Source organism: Microcebus murinus, chromosome 16 (assembly GCF_040939455.1).
Source record: "Microcebus murinus isolate Inina chromosome 16, M.murinus_Inina_mat1.0, whole genome shotgun sequence".
Taxonomy (NCBI): Eukaryota; Metazoa; Chordata; class Mammalia; order Primates; family Cheirogaleidae; genus Microcebus; species Microcebus murinus.
Window position 1 is genome coordinate 36,830,923 of NC_134119.1, and position 17,183 is coordinate 36,848,105.

Below are 17,183 nucleotides of genomic sequence, written 5' to 3' on the forward strand. Positions count from 1 at the left end.
GTTCTCTTGCAATGGCAGCAAGGCTAGGTGATTCCTGGGCTGCAGGGAGCCCTGGACTCCTCGGGTGCCTCTGAGAATCAGCCCCCAGTCCGTAGCCCCTGTCCCGCCCTACATGCTCAATTGGCCTGACCTTTTAGCCTCCATCAAAGCAATAGAAGGCACAGGCTTTGGAGCTAGCCAAACTTGAGACCATAGCCTATCTGTGTCATTTTCTAGTTGGGTGAACTTGACAAATTGCTTCATGTGTCTAATCCTCAGTTTCCCCATCTATACCATGGGGATAGTAATAATAATAGCAGTGTCTGCTTTGTAGGATTGGTTTGATGGTTACATAAAACATCGCACAAAGAGGACTTTATCCAAAGTTCCTCAACCTCAGTACTATTGACATTTCCATCCAGATAAGTTTTGCTGTGGGGGGTGTCCCGTGCACTGCAGGACATTTAGCAGGATCTCTGGCCTCCAACCCCTAGAAGCCAGTACCCCACCTCCCCATCAGTTGTGACAACTAAATGTCTCCACATATTTCCAAGAGTCTCCTGATATCATTCCTGCTTGAGAACCACTGGTTTAACCCAACCCCAGGAAAATAGTATGTGTTCAGTTAAGATTAGCCATTGTTATTATTGACCACGGAAACCCAGCCTGCTTGGGTGGTCTCTGGCCCTGTCTAGATCTTGCCAGCTCCATACTTTAAGGTTTGTCCCTGATCCCAATTCTCTGGGTCTTAGGAGGACCCTGATTCAAGATATCTAGAACTTTGGTGCAGTCCATAGCCCGACACTACCTAGAAATGTATCTGTTCTGCCCTACTGAGCAGATAAGGTCTGTCCCCCTAGGTACAAGAGAAGGGAAAGATTTGGAAGGGGACAGCAGAATCAGGAAGACAGTGTCCTGTGGCAAGTTGGAACTCAGAAAAAAATGAAAGTCAGTGTTAAAAGGACTGGAGGGCACTAGGAGGATAGCATTCGCCCAACACAATAAGACGTTGAGAAGAAATAAAGACAATGGTATGCTGTTGGGACTGCCAACGCGGGACTCAGACTCCTTGACTGTAGACGTGGCCTGAAGATCGGATTATGTCTATGGATATGACCTGGCACATTCTAGGCCCTCAGTAAAGGTCACCTAAAACTGTCGTTCAGGTTGACTTATTTTTTGCCCCCAGGGAGAATACTGGACCAGACTGAATTGGCTCAGCGTCCTGTGATGCCAGAGTTGGGAGGGATCCTCGAGACAGCCTGACTCGGCTCCTTTATTTTGCAGCTGGAGACATTTGCACGGAGAGAGGGGAGGTAAACTGGGCAAAGTCACACAGTATGTAAGTGGCAAAAACTAGAAATAAAACTAGGTTTTCCTGACTCTGCAGGTGACTGTGATGCACGTAGACAAGAGCACAGGATTGATTCTGTCCTGAGCCCAGCACACAGAGGTGACCTGGGAGTCAGTGGCTGGAGAGGGTCCTGAGCAGGTGCACCTGGGTGGTGTGGTCTTGGGCCAGCCCTTGCCCTCTGGCCTTGGCGTACCCCAAACTACCATCCTCCGCCTCTTGACTCTGTGCCTCTGTGCTCCTAGTCTCATTTCTGTTTTTATGCCTCTCCCTTCTCCCACCCTCCTGCCCACAAAACCTGGTGGAGCTTTATCAGTACCACCTGATCCTCGTTATTGGGTTGGCATCTCCCTCCTGACAGTAAGTAACTTGCACCGCATGCTTACTGTGTGCTGAGAGTTTTCCATGCATTACCTCTCTGTAAGATAATGATCACTATTATTATCCCCATTTTACAGATAGTGAAACGGAGGCTCAGACAGTTTCATGTGTGGGAATGGAGAGCTAGGGTGTTAATAAAATAGAATTGAAAATCGAACAGATCAGAACACTCGCTTTGTGGGACACGGTTGTCCTAGAGCAGTAGGTTATTGTGGTTGAATTTCTGGAGAAAGTGAAATAGTTTAGTCTGAAGGCCAGAGGGTGGTGGCGGCTGGTGAAGGCTTTCTGGGAAGAAAGCTAATCTCCCAGAATTAAGCTTTTCCTTTGTGTCTGGTAAATATGAAGTCACCAAGTGGATGGGGATTAGGGTGGTAGTGATTCTGGGCTTCATGGACAATGGGATTCACAACCAGGCAATCAACCAATCAATCAATGTCTCTCTCTCTCTCTCTCTCTCTCTCTCTCTCTCTCTCTCTCTCTCTCTCTCTCTCTCTCTCTCTCTCCCACACACACCCTCTTTCCAGCCCACCCAGAGGCCCATATCCCACGCAGAGGCCATGGTCAGGCTCACATTTGTTCCTACCTGTTCCCTAAATCACAGGCGGGGTAGGGATTACAGGGCTCCACCTGTCTTGACGCCCGACCTCCAGCTCCTGACCCACTTCTGACTAACCCATCTGTGGAGTCGTCCAAGACTATGACCCACTTCCCACAGGGCTCCTCCCCAGACAAGCTTACCCGTGGACCGTCTTGTGCCCCAGTGTTCGTGCAGCCTGCAGGCACCAGCACCGCCCGTTCTGGACAGCTCCACCCAGCCCTCGCCTGGGCGTTGTCCTGGACTCCACCCTCCCCTTTCCCTTCTCGCCCCAAGTCTCCTGGCTCCATCCGCTCTGGCCCAGAAATGCGTCTCTCTCACTTGGGCCTTTAGAGCAACTGCTCTGCCCTCAATCCAATTTCTCCTCCTCTGATGAACTCACCTCTCAAAAATGCAAATCTGTTCACATCAGGTCATTGCTTCAATGCCTAGGATTTAGGGACCAGGTGCGGACAAATGGGGATGCTGTAGAGCCCAATATCCTCTAGGATAAAACCCAAACCCCACAGGTTGTGTGCCCCACCCCGAGGCTGAATCCATCAATCTAGAATTTCCTCTGCCAAGTGTGTCTAGGGAAGGTGGGATTGCTTAAAGCTAAACACTAAAGCTTTGAAATATTTGGCCTTATGCTCAGTAATCCTTAGATTTAGAATCTTATATCTAAAAGGGACCTTAAATCAACTTCTCCCCACTTAAACTAGCTCTTTTCTTGTCTGCTACCGATGACAGGCAAGCCCACTCTGCTATGTAAAGGACTTTGTTATCACAGTGTCCTAGAGTCTTAGACTTGCAATGCTCCCAGAAGGTGGTGACCTTCCACTCAATGGAAATACCTCTCTGTAACAAACCATCACGTAACCTGATTAATTCCCTTGAAATATCCATGCTTTGATGTAATCATGTTTTCGAATAAAAATGCAGGCTTTTGCCTCTTTCTCAAGTACGTAGTCAATATCTTCCACCATACTAAATGCATTTGGTCTCTGAATTGCACTGTCAATGTGATACACCAACCAGCTCTTTTCCAGTCAAAAGTCTGATCCCTTCACCTAAGCGCACAGACTCTAGAGACCCCTACAGACAGCCCAAGCTGAAATGCCAGTTCTGTGGGTGGCAGGCTCACCTTGCTTGAGTTGCTTAATTTCTCTGAGCCTCATATTTCCCTTTCGTAAAGATGATACCTACTTCTTATGGCTATTACGAGGACTAAATAAGATAATTTATATAAACTGCTAAGGACAGTGTCTGGCACATACAAATGCTCAAATACTGTTATCTTTCAGCATTCAAAGTAATGCCTTTATCTGTGATGCCAGTGATGGCTTTCCAACAGTATTCCTAGAATCCCAATATTTAAAATAGATAAAAGTGGTATTGATCTGATAGCAGCAATGGGTGGGTGACCCACAGTCTTATTGCTTCTGCCTTTCCCTTCCCTGTTCCCTCCTCTTGGTGGCCCCTGAGGACATCCCATTGGGACCTTAGGACTCTGCCCGGTACAGTTTGAAAACTATTAATCCAGGTCATAAATAAAATGTTCCACCGGGAAAGGCCAATGGCAGAAACACATGGAACTTGCATTCTTTTCCTATAGCTGCTGTGACACACTTAGTGGCTAAGAAAACACAAACGTATCATCTTACAGTTTTGGAGGTCAGATATTTGATGCAGATTTCACTAGGCTAGTATCAAAGTGTCAGCTGGGCTGCATTCCTTCTGGGGGCTCTAGGGGAGAGTCAGTTTCCTTGCTATATCAAGCTTCCGGAGGCTGCCCACGTTCCTTGGCTCAAGGCCTCCTTCCTTCATCTTCAAAACAGCAATGAGGAGATTCTTGAGCCTGTGTCTATCCTCATACCTCCTTCTCTGCCCCTCCCTTCTGCCTCCCTCTTCTACTTATAAGGACCCAGGTAATTACATTGATCCCACCCAGATAATCCACAGTAAGCTCCCTATTTTAAGGACAGCTGGTTAACAACATTAATTCCATCTGCAACCTCCTTCCCCTTGACATGTAACTTAACATATTCACCATTTCTGGGATTAGGATGGAGACGTCTTTGGAGAACTCTTATGGTACCTATCGTAACAGTCACTGGAGACTTCCTCAGAGACCTGGCTGGATACATTACTCAACATCAGGGACATAAACATCCAATCCTCCTCCCCACAATATTTTGCCTCCCACTATTCCCCATCTCATTCTTAATTTTAACGTGAGAGTCTTCGACAAATGCCTGCTACAGTCAAGACATGCAGTCTATGCTCTTAACCCAGGCTTATCAGACATGGCCATCCTTTCAGGGTTATTCACTGAAACCAGAGAAAATAACTCTGGCTGATTTAAGCTTACAAGATATTTATTAAAAGGTTATTTTGAAGCTCACAAAAACTCTGTAGGGAGAGAGAACCGGTCAGAGATCAAACAGCCAAGAACAGGTCCCTGAATCACACAGTAGAACTGATCTGGGCAGAAGTTGCTGCTAGTGTCCCTCCAAACCCACTGGCACGAACAGAGGATTCTGCCTTAAGTACTGCCACCGCCACTCCCCCTGGAAATTCCATGGCTGGCGTTGATTCTTCACCCACTGTCTATGCTCTTAGGCATTTATTAAACCCAGGTTTAAGTCATGGGTGGCTGCCTCCGGTTGGCCAAAGCCAGAGCCCCTGCCAAAGCCCTTGCTGCATGAAGATTGGGAAATTGAGCATGTGGCATTTTCAGTTTTATAGTGGAAAATAGGCTCCTCATCTCACCAACATCCATAAAGCGGATAATTCCTCCAAATGAGTCCAAATAGTGGGGAGATGAAAAATAAGGACGAACATCCACAACACCAGTCTAGGAAGCTTATTTTTTTTTCTCCCCCTCCCCCCCCCAGGAAGCTTATTTTTAAGAAATTAAAAATAAGGATATTATTTTGAAATTAATAATTCTTGGTGAACCTATTATGGCTCCAAACCAATTCCTACTTCTCTTCCTAAGTAAGTACACATAACCCCTACACCATTTAAATAATCATTTCTAGTTCGTGGCAAGAGATTGGCCTGGAGCTCCTAATTTTCTAGAATCCAGGTTTTGAAGATCAAAGTGCGACATGCCCATCCCCAGGCTTCTGGCCCCCTCTCCCTCCCAGTTTCTCAGATAAGATGATAGGAATTCCACAAAGACTTACTCAAGTCCTTTCAGGTCCCTGGGCTATAAGGCACTTGGGATTGAAGAGTTGAGTTAATTAAGAGCAGTGAGGTGTTCGCCTCTCTCCTATCTCTTATCTTGAGTTTCAATATTTCCAGATTAAAGACTTTTAGCCTTGATGAATTGAGAAGCCCGGCAACTGCCAACACCACACCATCATTGTCTCCACGTTGTGGATTCTCCTTCCTTCCCCACCGTCAGTCTCTGAGCAGCACAATAAAAACCCTCATTTTTATTTTTAGAGGTTTTTCAAAAGCCTTCGCTCCTCTTGAGTTTAGCCTTTCTGACACGGTTCTTAGAAATATGGGTCATTTCTCCAGGTGTTTGGCTGTATGTCCTTTCTTAATGTCTGTGTTTTTAAAACCCACACCCACGAGAGATGACGCCGTGGAGTCCCATTGCTTTCTAGTTCACCTGGATCAGATCGTACAATGGAAGGAACATGAATGCTGAGATCAGATTTACAGGGACTCAAATCTTACCTACATCTCTCACTAGCAGTGTGAGCTTTATCTCTAAAATTAGGGTAATGACACCCGCTCACCGTCATTGACCTGCACAGCCGGGTGTCTTTGTGGCAGTATCTTGTGGGCATGCTTTTTTATTAAATTTCTGCTGGGCATTTTCCCTTCAGTGAACATAGAGCTTTGTCCCTTTATTTAAACTGTTGGTCTCACACTCCTTAAAAACAGATGGGCAGATAGCTACCAAGTCTGGAGAGTTCTTTGAGATGGCCCAACGCAAAATATAGTCTATGCAGCATGCAAAATGCTCCCTTTGGGGACCCAGGGGCATTTCAAAACATATATAAAGTCATCCTCAAAGCAGAACTGTCCCTAAGGGCCTGAGCAAATCATGTTGGTGGGGCCCTGTCACATAATCAATTTAATTTTAAAAGTATATTACAAAAATTCATGGGCCCATGTGTGAAGCATAGTGATTCATCAAGGAAGACTTACAGAAATGGGCAAAGAAGAGGGAATAACATACTTATTTATTGTCCGATCAGTGCACATGAAGGTTTTTCACAGTGTCCAGGTGTCAGCTCTTCCTATTCGTGTCCAGCAACCATCTTGCAATGGTTAATGCCGTTTGTCAACTTCACTTCGCTGTGCCATGGGTGCCTAGATACCTGACTAAACGTCATTTCTGGATATGTCTGTGAGGGTGTTTCTGGATGAGATGAGCATTTGAATTGGTGACCTCAGGAAAGCCAATGGCCCTACCCCGTGTGAGTGGGCATCATTCAATTCCTTAAGGGCCTGAATAGAACAAAAAGGTGGAAGAAGGAGGAATTCACCTCTTTTTCTTCCCGCCTGTCTGATTTACCTGGCACGTGAGTCTTCTTCTGCCCTTGGACTAGAATTTTCCTCTTTGGCTCCCCGAGTTCTCAGGCCTTCAGACTCAGGCTGGGGGTTACACCACCTGCTTTCTGGGTCTTCAGCTTGAGAGAGCGGATAGTGGGACTTCTCTGCTCTCATAGTCATGTGAGCCAGTTCCTCATAATAAATATATAAGTACACATCCATCTGTCTATCTACATTAATAGATAAATTAATGTGTATATGTGTATATGTATTCTATTACTTCTGTTTCTTTGGAGAATCCTCACTAACACACATTTCTTTGTGTATTTTATTTTTAAATGTACTGATTCTGGCTAATTTTGTATCTCCACCCTAAGACAAAAGTAGCAATGCTGTAAACTCACAATGCCATGACGTTTCAGAACCTGCTTGTTTGGGAACAATGTATATCTCCGTGCCTATGCGGTTCCCTGGTAGCATTGTTTAATGCCAGTTACCTCATTACTCACAATGCTGCGTCATCTGTCGTGCCACCTAGGAATGCTGGCCTCCAGTGACTCAGAGATTCATAGTAAGCTCCACTGATGAAGACTACAAATGCAAGCCTTACTCAGAAAATGTAGGAAAACGTGAATGATCATCCATTTGTCAGTTATGTCGAATTTGACCACTCAGAATTTTACAACTTATGCATAGAATAACATATCTTCCAACCACATCAAGAACTCTTTGGTGCACGATGGCTGCATTTTGGGAATGCGATCTCTTTCAATGTTGGCCACATTCCTGCCTTCCACTCACAGGTATCGGTGGGAGCAAAGGTGAGGGGCTTAGGCAAAAAGCAAGAAGAATGGTCCCATTTACAAGGAACATCTGCCCCTTGTCCACAGGAAGAGCACATCACGCATCCATCAGAAGGCATCAGTGAGGAGGACCCACTGGCCATCCCAAAAGCCCTTGGAATATATAGTCTTGGCCACTGGAGGAGATTCTCACATGTGGTAAGGAGCCAGGGGTGAGATAATTGCCCTGGGTGCCAGCAGTGAAGGTTGCACAAAAACAGGGAAAGAATGGTAAGGGATGTGGTTTGAGAGGTCAACAGGGGTCATAGGTCAGCAGGGTCCAGTAGAAGAGTACTAGAAGGATAGGCAAACCAAGCAGCAGGGACAGTGTGTGAAAGGGAAGGAGTTTGATTTTTGTTTTTTGGGTTTTTTTTTTTGAGACAGAGTCTCACTTTGTTGCCCAGGCTAGAGTGAGTGCCATGGCGTCAGCCTAGCTCACAGCAACCTCAAACTCCTGGGCTCAAGCGATTCTGCTGCCTCAGCCTCCCGAGTAGCTGGGACTACAGGCATGCACCACCATGCCCGGCTAATTTTTTCTATATATATTAGTTGGCCAATTAATTTCTTTCTGTTTAGAGTAGAGACAGGGTCTCGCTCTTGCTCAGGCTGGTTTCGAACTCCTGACCTTGAGCAATCCGCCCGCCTCGGCCTCCCAGAGAGCTAGGATTACAGGCGTGAGCCACCGCGCCCGGCCAGGGAAGGAGTTTTGATGGGAGAAGGCACATCCAGGAAACATCAGGTGGCCTCTTGTGGCTGAAATAGCATGCACTTACGGAAGGTCAGCATAGGAGGCTGGGCCCAAAAGCAAAGCCAGGGTTGATTGGCTGCATGTGTCAAGCTAGGGAATTTGAACTCTATTCCATAAGCCATGAAGACCTCAAGTTTTAAAAGACAGTTATGGCTGGAATCGGGGTTTTAGGACAATCACTATAGCCATAGAGGGAAAAGCAAACAGGAAGAGAGGGAGATAGATGGGTGAGAAACCAAATAGGAGGAGGTTATTTTAATTATTCAGCAGATGAGGAGAGTCTCTGACCTTGGCACCAAGTGAACTTGGGTGAGGAGCCGTCCCTGGTCTGGAGAGAACAGAGGAGACTCCAGGCATGTTTTAGAGGCCAAACAGGCAGGATGTGATTGATGAACACCAGCGTGAGGATCAGGGAGGAGTCCCGGATGACTCCCAGGCTCTATCCACGGTGTCTGGGTGGAGAACAGTGTCATTCCTGAAACAGGGAGCAGAGGAGGAGGGAGCAAGTTTGGCAGGAAAGAGGATCAATTCAGGCTGGAACTTGCTGAGTTAGAGGAGCTGCAGGACATAGAAGAGGAAGTTCCCAGAAGACAGGGAACACATTCAAAAGTCAGGGGCGAAGTTTGGCTTGGAGAAAGTCATGGAACCCAGAGAGAGGGATGAAAAGGGAATTCTGGGATGAAAAGGGAATTCTCAGAGTAGAATCTGGGAAACGCTGAAATTTAAAGAATTGTTATGGAGTAAAAATCAAGAGTTGAAATACAAGAGACCCAGGAATGAAAGTCCATCTTCCAAGTATTGGAAGCCACACCCAGTTCCTTGGCCAAGTTTTCATCACCAGCTATCCACACACACCCATATTCCCTCTTTTCCAATGACAAGTAAAAACACAACCTGCATCTTCATCACGTTTACAAAATACGTGTACAAATTCCTCTACAGCCTAACATGGGTGCCCTCTTGAGTCAACAAAAATGAACACAGCCAGTGAGTTTGGAGAAAGTTGACTTCAAGAACACAGCATAAGCTTCTAGTGGGATATTGCCAAAGAAGGTCACGAGGGTCAATCAGTCACAGCTAACCCTAGCTACTCATGAGCCCTGAAGGGGACAAGTCCAGGAGCCTAGAATTTAAACCTAGAAGCAAATGAAAGCAGAAAGGCCTTAGATTTTCCTTTGCCCTCCCTATTTTCAGTAGAGAAACAGATGCCAAAAGATTGGAAGAATTTTGTTCGAGGTCAGCACTAAAACCAGTTGACCAGATCAGTGCGACTAAATTTTCTGATGTTGGTTAAAATGTCTCAATGGGAAGAACATTTCCAAAGTTTCTCTGCGAATGCAGCCAGGTGCCACTGGCATACACCAGGAACTAGTGAGTCTGCAATTCCTCCAACTCGTACCGAAGCTCCTGGGATAAGACACAATCCTGGAATGGCCTGGGAGGGTGGAGAAAGGGTGGAAGTGATCATCCTTCCCAGGACTCCGGATACTGTGGCTGGCACTGATCCTCCCTTCCTGGGGCCACTAGGATCTGCGTTTGTCCTGTGCAGGAACTTTGGGGTCATTTAATGATCATGACAAGGGACCCAAGCAGGGAATCCAAACTCGTCCTGCAAAAGAGATCTTTCTCAAAACTAGCTTATGTCAGGATTCTCTTCCCTGAAAATAGCTGTCCGTGGGTGAGCATTTTCACAGCTCCCTCCCTGGCACCTCTGCCTCTCTTCTTACCTTGCTTCAGCCCTTCCCCTTCACAGCTGCCGGGAAGCTCCCTTTGTGAAGCTCACTTCTAACAATGTCACGCCCTGCTTGGGAGTACCCAGGGTTCTCTTCTGCCTATAAGCAGCTTGACAGATATTCTGGCCACAGCCTGACCCTTCAGCCTTTCCAGCCATCATCTCTCCCAGGTTCCCCCAGAGTTCTGTCACTTTGGATGTCTTCCATTTCCCTGAGCACACTAGACATGTTTATGCCACAGTGCCTTTGCACGTGCTTCCTGGAATGCCATTGTCCTTGCTATCCACTAAAAACAACTCCCATTTATTCTTATTTTTTTTTTAATGTTTTATATCTAGACTTTGAATTCCTCAAAAACAGTGGTTGGTGTCCTACTCACCTTGTTATACCTAGCTCAGAGTTGAGGATTTGTCAGTGTGGTAGAATGAATGCTGATGAGCCAATCAGATTTCCTGCCACAGTCAGAAGGAAGAGGAAGACTGAGCATAGCTGTGAACGATGCAGGATGAACTGCCACAGGAGTGTGGAAGAAGGTAACACTTAACAGAGTTATGAATTATTGCCATAGTGGCCCTGTTTCTACCTGGTGGAGTAATCTGTTTTGAGCTCAAACCATCCTCAGGAAGTTATTTTTCCCACCAGAGAGAGGGCAGGCTAAGAGCAATCTGCTCCATTGATTCCTCCCAGCAACTTCAGTGGGGGCTGAACCACGGGGAGTTTAGAAGCCCAGGTTATGGGTCATTAGTGTAGCTCTGGGCACCTGGCAGTGGGGAGGGGGTGGTCCATTGACTATTACGCTGGGGGCACCACTTCCCAAACTATATTAGAGGAAGCAACGCTCCTTAGGAATGTTGAGGAACATCACTGATGGTCCCTAAAATAAACTTTGGGTAAAGAACATAAGGAGAAGCTGGGAATTTTCTGCAAACAGTAATGTGAGAGCAGATGTGTATAAGCAGGAAGAGCCATATGTCTTTAGAAGACCAGAACACAGCCCATTCCCTTGGCCATTCCTAGCCCTGAGTCTTCACCAGCTACAATGTGAGGGTGAAACGGGAGCTTATAGGGGGCCCTTGAATACCCCATGCTATATCGTGGATAGTTTCTTCTATCTAGTGTCCTCAGATTACCCATATAGGTTTATTATTCTAGAATATGTGCTCAGTATCTCTACTAACATTTTTGTTGTCTTCATAAAGTCCTAAATTGCAGAGTCTTTCCAGTTTATTACATAAGAACATCCAAGCTGGGTGCCTCTTACCTGATACATGAAAATGAGATTTGGATGCCCACATGGGGCATTCATTTATTTAACAAGTACTAGTTGAGCACCTACTATACACCACGTACTGGGAGTATAGAGCTCCTGTGTTCTGGGAGTTGATAGCCGGGGGTGGGGGCGGTGAGGAGGGAGACTCTGACAAGCAGCCAGGACTTGCAATGCGGCACTGCGTACACAGCACGCCAGCGCTGTGACGAAGAGTGGAGCAGGCCACAGAGACACAGAGAAGAGGCCTCTGATCTAGATCAGTAGGGCAGGAAGGACTTCCCAGGGGGATGATGTCCATGCAGAGACATTGCATTAGACCAGAGGTCCCCAACCTTCTTGGCACCAGGGATCGGTTTCATGGAAGACAATTTTTCCAAAGACCTGCAACAGGCAGGGGATGGGGACGGAGCTCATGCAGTGATGTGAGTGATGGGGACCTGCTTTAAATACAGATGAAGCTTTGCTTGCTTGCCCGCAGCTCACCCCCTGCTGTGTGGCCCGGTTTCTAATAGGCCATGGACCAGCATTGGACAATGTGGATGGAAATAGAAAACAAAGCATGTTCCGGGCAGAATGAGCAGAACAACTGCATGTGCAGAGACCTGGAGCTGAGAGAGGGCTTGGCCTGTTAGGGGAACTTGAGAAGAGCAGGACAGGTCCAAATGTGGGCCCCAGCCCTGTTGAGCCCATCTACACATGTCACCAAGGAAGAGACCAGAGAGTTGAGGGCAGAGCCCAGGAGCAGCCTGCATCTGAAACTCTATTCTCACCTCAGGTGTAGACCTGGAGATTCACTTTCACCAGGACTGCAAGGCCAAGTGGTCCTTGAAGCCCCAAGCCCAGCAGCTCAGAGCTCTCCCAGACGTAAGAGGAAATTCGCAGCTGTGAGCAGACACCCTTCTTGGCCCTCTTCTTTGCCCTGTCTGGCCTCTAGCACAGTGATAACTATATCTCGGCAAGAGGGCAGCCATCTTGGACAAGACTAGATCTTGCGGTGGGGTGGGGAGGGGAGGGAGACCCCAACACTGGCCCAACTCAGGCAGAGAGGCTATTTGTCACCACGTGGTCCAAAGAAGAGACAATTGGCTGCATTTCAGTCACATGTTGTGGGGGTTTGTAGATGTGGTATGGATCTGTGCGCATGGAGTGAGCCTCTTGGGAGGGATTCTTCTACTCAACATCCAAGAGGCCTCTCCCCAGGGACCTGCATCGTGTAGACCCAGGACTGGGAGAAGGCCACGGCTCCTTGAATGATATTTTATAGTTTACATATATTTTGATGTTTACCAAGCACTTACCACGCTCCGTGCTTCTGCTAGGTATTTTAATATCTATCATGAAGTTGACGGCTCACTACATCACTACAGGATAGGTAATATGTCCCCATTTTTTAGATTAAGAAACTGAGGCGCAGGGAAGTGTAAGAAACTTGCTCAAAATCCACCTTGTAAGTGATAGAAAGAGAATTTAAATCCTGGCCCTCCTGCGCGCACCCCCACACACTCCCAACCTTGCATTATCTCACATTGATTGCCACCTCTAGAGCCCTGGTAAAGCTGGCAATATTAAAGCTTCAGCTGAAGAAAGCAAAGCTCGGATGGGTGGCAGAAGGTACCAGAAACATGTGTTTTGGGCTGATAAGTCTGGACCAGTCAGCACATTTTCTGAGGCTGCTCCCCTGCTGAGCACCACCTCCCACAATTTCATTCCAACCTTTAAATGAAAGATAAACGTCCGCCCACCCATGCCCTGTTCACTAGGCCAGATCAGGCAATTACGCAGTATGTGTGTGGGGAGTGGATGGGTTCTCAGAAACCAGGTGGGCAGTGAAGAATGATAGCAGAGAGAGAAACCAGCTGGCCCCTCTCCTGCTGCCCTTTCTGCCTCCCCTGCCCAGAACCGCCCCCTCTTGCCTGGGTAAGGCGGAATCCACCAGCCCGCCGCTGGGCACAGGAACTAAGGGTTTACATGACATGCTTTCCAACCAAACCCTAACACAAGGCCATATGGCACAGTGGTGAAGGGCTCAAGGATCAGAGTGACACCCTCCTCCACTGCTCACTCACTCCGTAAACTTGGACATTGGTTCCATCTATGTCATCTAGCTTCAGTGTCATCTTCTATAAAATGGGGATGAGAGCAGCACCCAGCTCACAGGATTAAATGAAATCATCCCTGTTAAGAGAGTGTACCAGGGACAGTTATATGACAAGTGCTCAAAAGAGCATTAGTCGCTCATCTCTGTCTTTGCTTGTTATTGAAGTGTAATGAGCATGCAAAAACAAAACAAAACAAAACAAAAAAAAAAAACATGTATGTCCCGGCTACTTGGAGGCTGAGGCAGGAGGATCACTTGAGCCCAGGAATTGGAGGCTGCAGTGAGCTATGCTGATGCCACTGCACTCCAATCTGGGCAACAGAGTGAGACTCTGTCTCAAAACAAAACAAACAAATACACATATAAGTGCATAGGTCAATGGTTTTTCACAAAAACTGAACACACTTATGTAATCTGCACCCAATTTAAGAAACAGGACATTCCCAGAATCCCAGAAGCCTCCAAACTACACCTTTCTGGTTACTATTGCCTCACAAGAGTAACCCCCATCCTCATTTCTAGCAGCATAGATAGAGTTTGCCTGTAATGAAGATGGTACTATTAGTTTTGTTACCATTGTTTCATATGTGCCAGGAACCAAGATAAATTCTTTAGGTGTGTTACCATATTTAGTCTTCACAGCAGTCCTCTGGTGTAGGTATACTCTCATTATCCCTGTGTCATAAGTAAAGAAACAGAGAAGATTCTATGGAATATGCAAAAACGCTGATAGAGCTGAGTTTAGCAAGACCACAGCATACAAGGTCGAAATACAGAAATGAATTGCATTTCTATGTACTAGCAACAGACCACTGGAAATTGAAATTTAAAATATCATTTACAAAATACTTGCAGATATGTTCTAAAATCATGAAATATTTAGGGATAAATTTAACAAAATATGTACGTGAACTATACAGCCAAAATTACAGAGCCTTGCTGAGAGAAAATAAAAAAATATTTAAATATTTGATGGGAGGCTATATTGTACTCATGGATTGGAAGACTCAAGATTGTTAAAATATAAATTTACCCCTAACTGACCTATAATTTCAATGCAATCCCAATCAAAATTCCAGCAGCTTTTTTAAAAAATAAATTGACAAACTAATTCTAAAATGTATGTGAAAATGCGAAGGACATAGAAGAAACAAAACAATTTTGCAAAAGAAGGACACTCTGAACACTTATACTACCTGGTTTCAGGACTTACAGTAGAGTTCCTGGGATCCAGAGAGTGTTGTCAACAGAGAATCCAGAAATAAACCCATACATATATGGTCAGTTGGTTTTAGACAACTCTGCCAACAAAATCCAATGGGACAAGGACAGCCTTTTCACAAATGGCACCAGAATAATTGGACATGCATATGCAAAAAGAATAAATAAATATGAAGAATAAAAATCTTGACCTTTGTCTCACACCACATAGAAATTAACCCAAAAATTGATCACAAATGTAACTTGAAAAGCAATAAAGTTCTATAGGAAATAGAAGAAGGTCTTTACAACATTGGATAGGCAAATATTCATTATATAGCACCTAAAAATAAAAAGACCTACTATAAAAAATGATGAATTAGACTTTATCAAAATTAAAAACATCTTCTTTTTAAAAGGCACCATCAAGATAACAAAAAGTAAGCTACATATGAGAAAAAAAATACTTGTAACACATATATCTGACAAAGGACAAATATCAAGAATATATAAAGAACTCTTACAACTCAAAAACAAGAAAACCACCCAAATTTTTTAAATAGGCAAAACACTTCTCAGTAGAAGATACACAAAATTGTCAATATGTACATGAAATGATCATTAGTCACCAAAGAATACAAGCAAAATAAGAAAACATGGCACACTGATTAAGATGAGTTGATCGGTCAAAATTAAAAAGACCGACAACACCAAGTGTTGACAAGGAGGTGGAGCAACTGGAACTCTCACACACTGCTGGTGGAAAGTTTAAAATAGTACAACCACTTAGAAAAGAGTCTGGCAGTTTCTTAAAAAGTTAAACATACACTTACCATATAACCCAGAAATTTCACTAGGTATTTACCCAATAGAAATGAAAACAATTGTCCATGCAAAGAGTTGTATGCAACTGCTTACAGCAACTTTATTTACAATAACAAAAACTAGAAACCACGCAAATGCCAGCCTCTAGTGAATAGATACACAAGCTGTGGTATAATCCATACAATGGCATCGTACTCGGCAATAAAAAGGAACAAAATACTGTATTGGATACATGCCACAGCATGAGTGAATCCAGCAAAACTTGCTGAGCAAAATGAGCTAGAACAGAAAAGAATAAATATACCATTTCATTTATAAGTTCTAGAAAGGATAAATTTAATCTAATGTGATAGAAAGAAGATCAGGGGCTAGTGGTAGGTGTGGTGGGGGGGTGATGACAACTGGGAAGGGTCACAGGAAACTTTTAGGGGTGATGAAAATATTTCATATATTAATTGTGGTGGTAGTTCATGGGTTAATGGGTATATCTATTTGTCAAAATGTATTAGATTGGTCATTTAAAATGACTGCATATTGTAATGTGATAATTATACAGTAATTATTAATGAAACAATTTTTAAAAAATAAGCAAATGATGTTAGCTATTGATTTTATTAGTAGTACTTGCTATGTCCCGGGAGTTGTGTCAAGCCCTTTATGTGTATCATCTCATTTAATCCTCTCAACAGCCCTCTGACTTATGTACATTATACCCATTTCACAGGGGGGAAAACAGAGGCTTGCGAAAGGATGTGGAATAATGTGGCCAAAGTCCCACCACTAATCACCAATACAGGATTAGAACTCAGGTAGTCTCAGCCAGTGAGTACACTGCCTTCAAAGCACAGAGAAATACCTCCACGTACTCTTCAGCAATTCTCACTCAATAAATAGTTTTTACTGATAATGTTCTTGTGGTGTTATTTGCAGAAATGGGACTTAAAGTCCACCCCTCAGAGTGTCAAGGTCACGGGCATTCGGGGTGTCTCTAACTTGAAGGACAGCCCAGCCAGGGCCTGGGAAGAGTGTCAGGACCCCAGCTGGATAAGGCAGGTTTCATCATAGGCCTCAGCCAACAGAGAGCTGGTCAGGGAAACTGAGGCGGAAGCTGAGTTGAAGGAAAGGTGCACACATGAGCTAAAGCATGGGAGACATGAGCAGCACGGGAATATTCACACTGGACCTGGGGCCCCGAGTAACAGAGAAAACTCTGAACCCCACCCAGGGTAGGGCTGAGGTTCCCAATGCACTTCCTGTGCTGGTCGGTATGGATCAGGGATTGGGCAGGGCTGGGCAGGGACGGGGCAGCCTGGAGGGCCTGGGTTGACTTGGGTGGCTGAACCCCCTCCAAAGTCAATCTGAGACCAGTCACTCCTAACAGAATGAAAAGGCTGCTTCGGCTGCACATGGCTGCTTCTAGCCTCAGCTTCTCCCCTTTGTAATACCAGGAAAGGTGCTCTTTGAAAATTTCTCTGCTTTTCTGACTCTGCGGTTACAGAGGGTGAGATCACACCCTATCATCATGACTTTGGTCCCGAAACAATTATTCATCCTGTTCTACTTAAGATTGGTGGCCCATGCCTACTGGGTGACAGGCTCTCCCCTAATCCCTCTCCCCGCCTGCTCTCTCACGGCTCACTGCCCTCCACCCCGGCTTTGGCAGG

General features: G+C 45.4%; 1 long non-coding RNA gene across 1 annotated transcript; it reads left to right on the plus strand.

The window, feature by feature from the left end:
* Window positions 1-6,666: 6,666 nt before the first annotated feature.
* Window positions 6,667-16,426, plus strand: LOC105866128 (uncharacterized). Its single transcript, XR_001151723.2, has 4 exons — window positions 6,667-7,606; window positions 7,694-7,804; window positions 10,465-10,659; window positions 16,244-16,426. It is a non-coding gene; the product is annotated as an uncharacterized LOC105866128 (long non-coding RNA).
* Window positions 16,427-17,183: the final 757 nt, after the last annotated feature.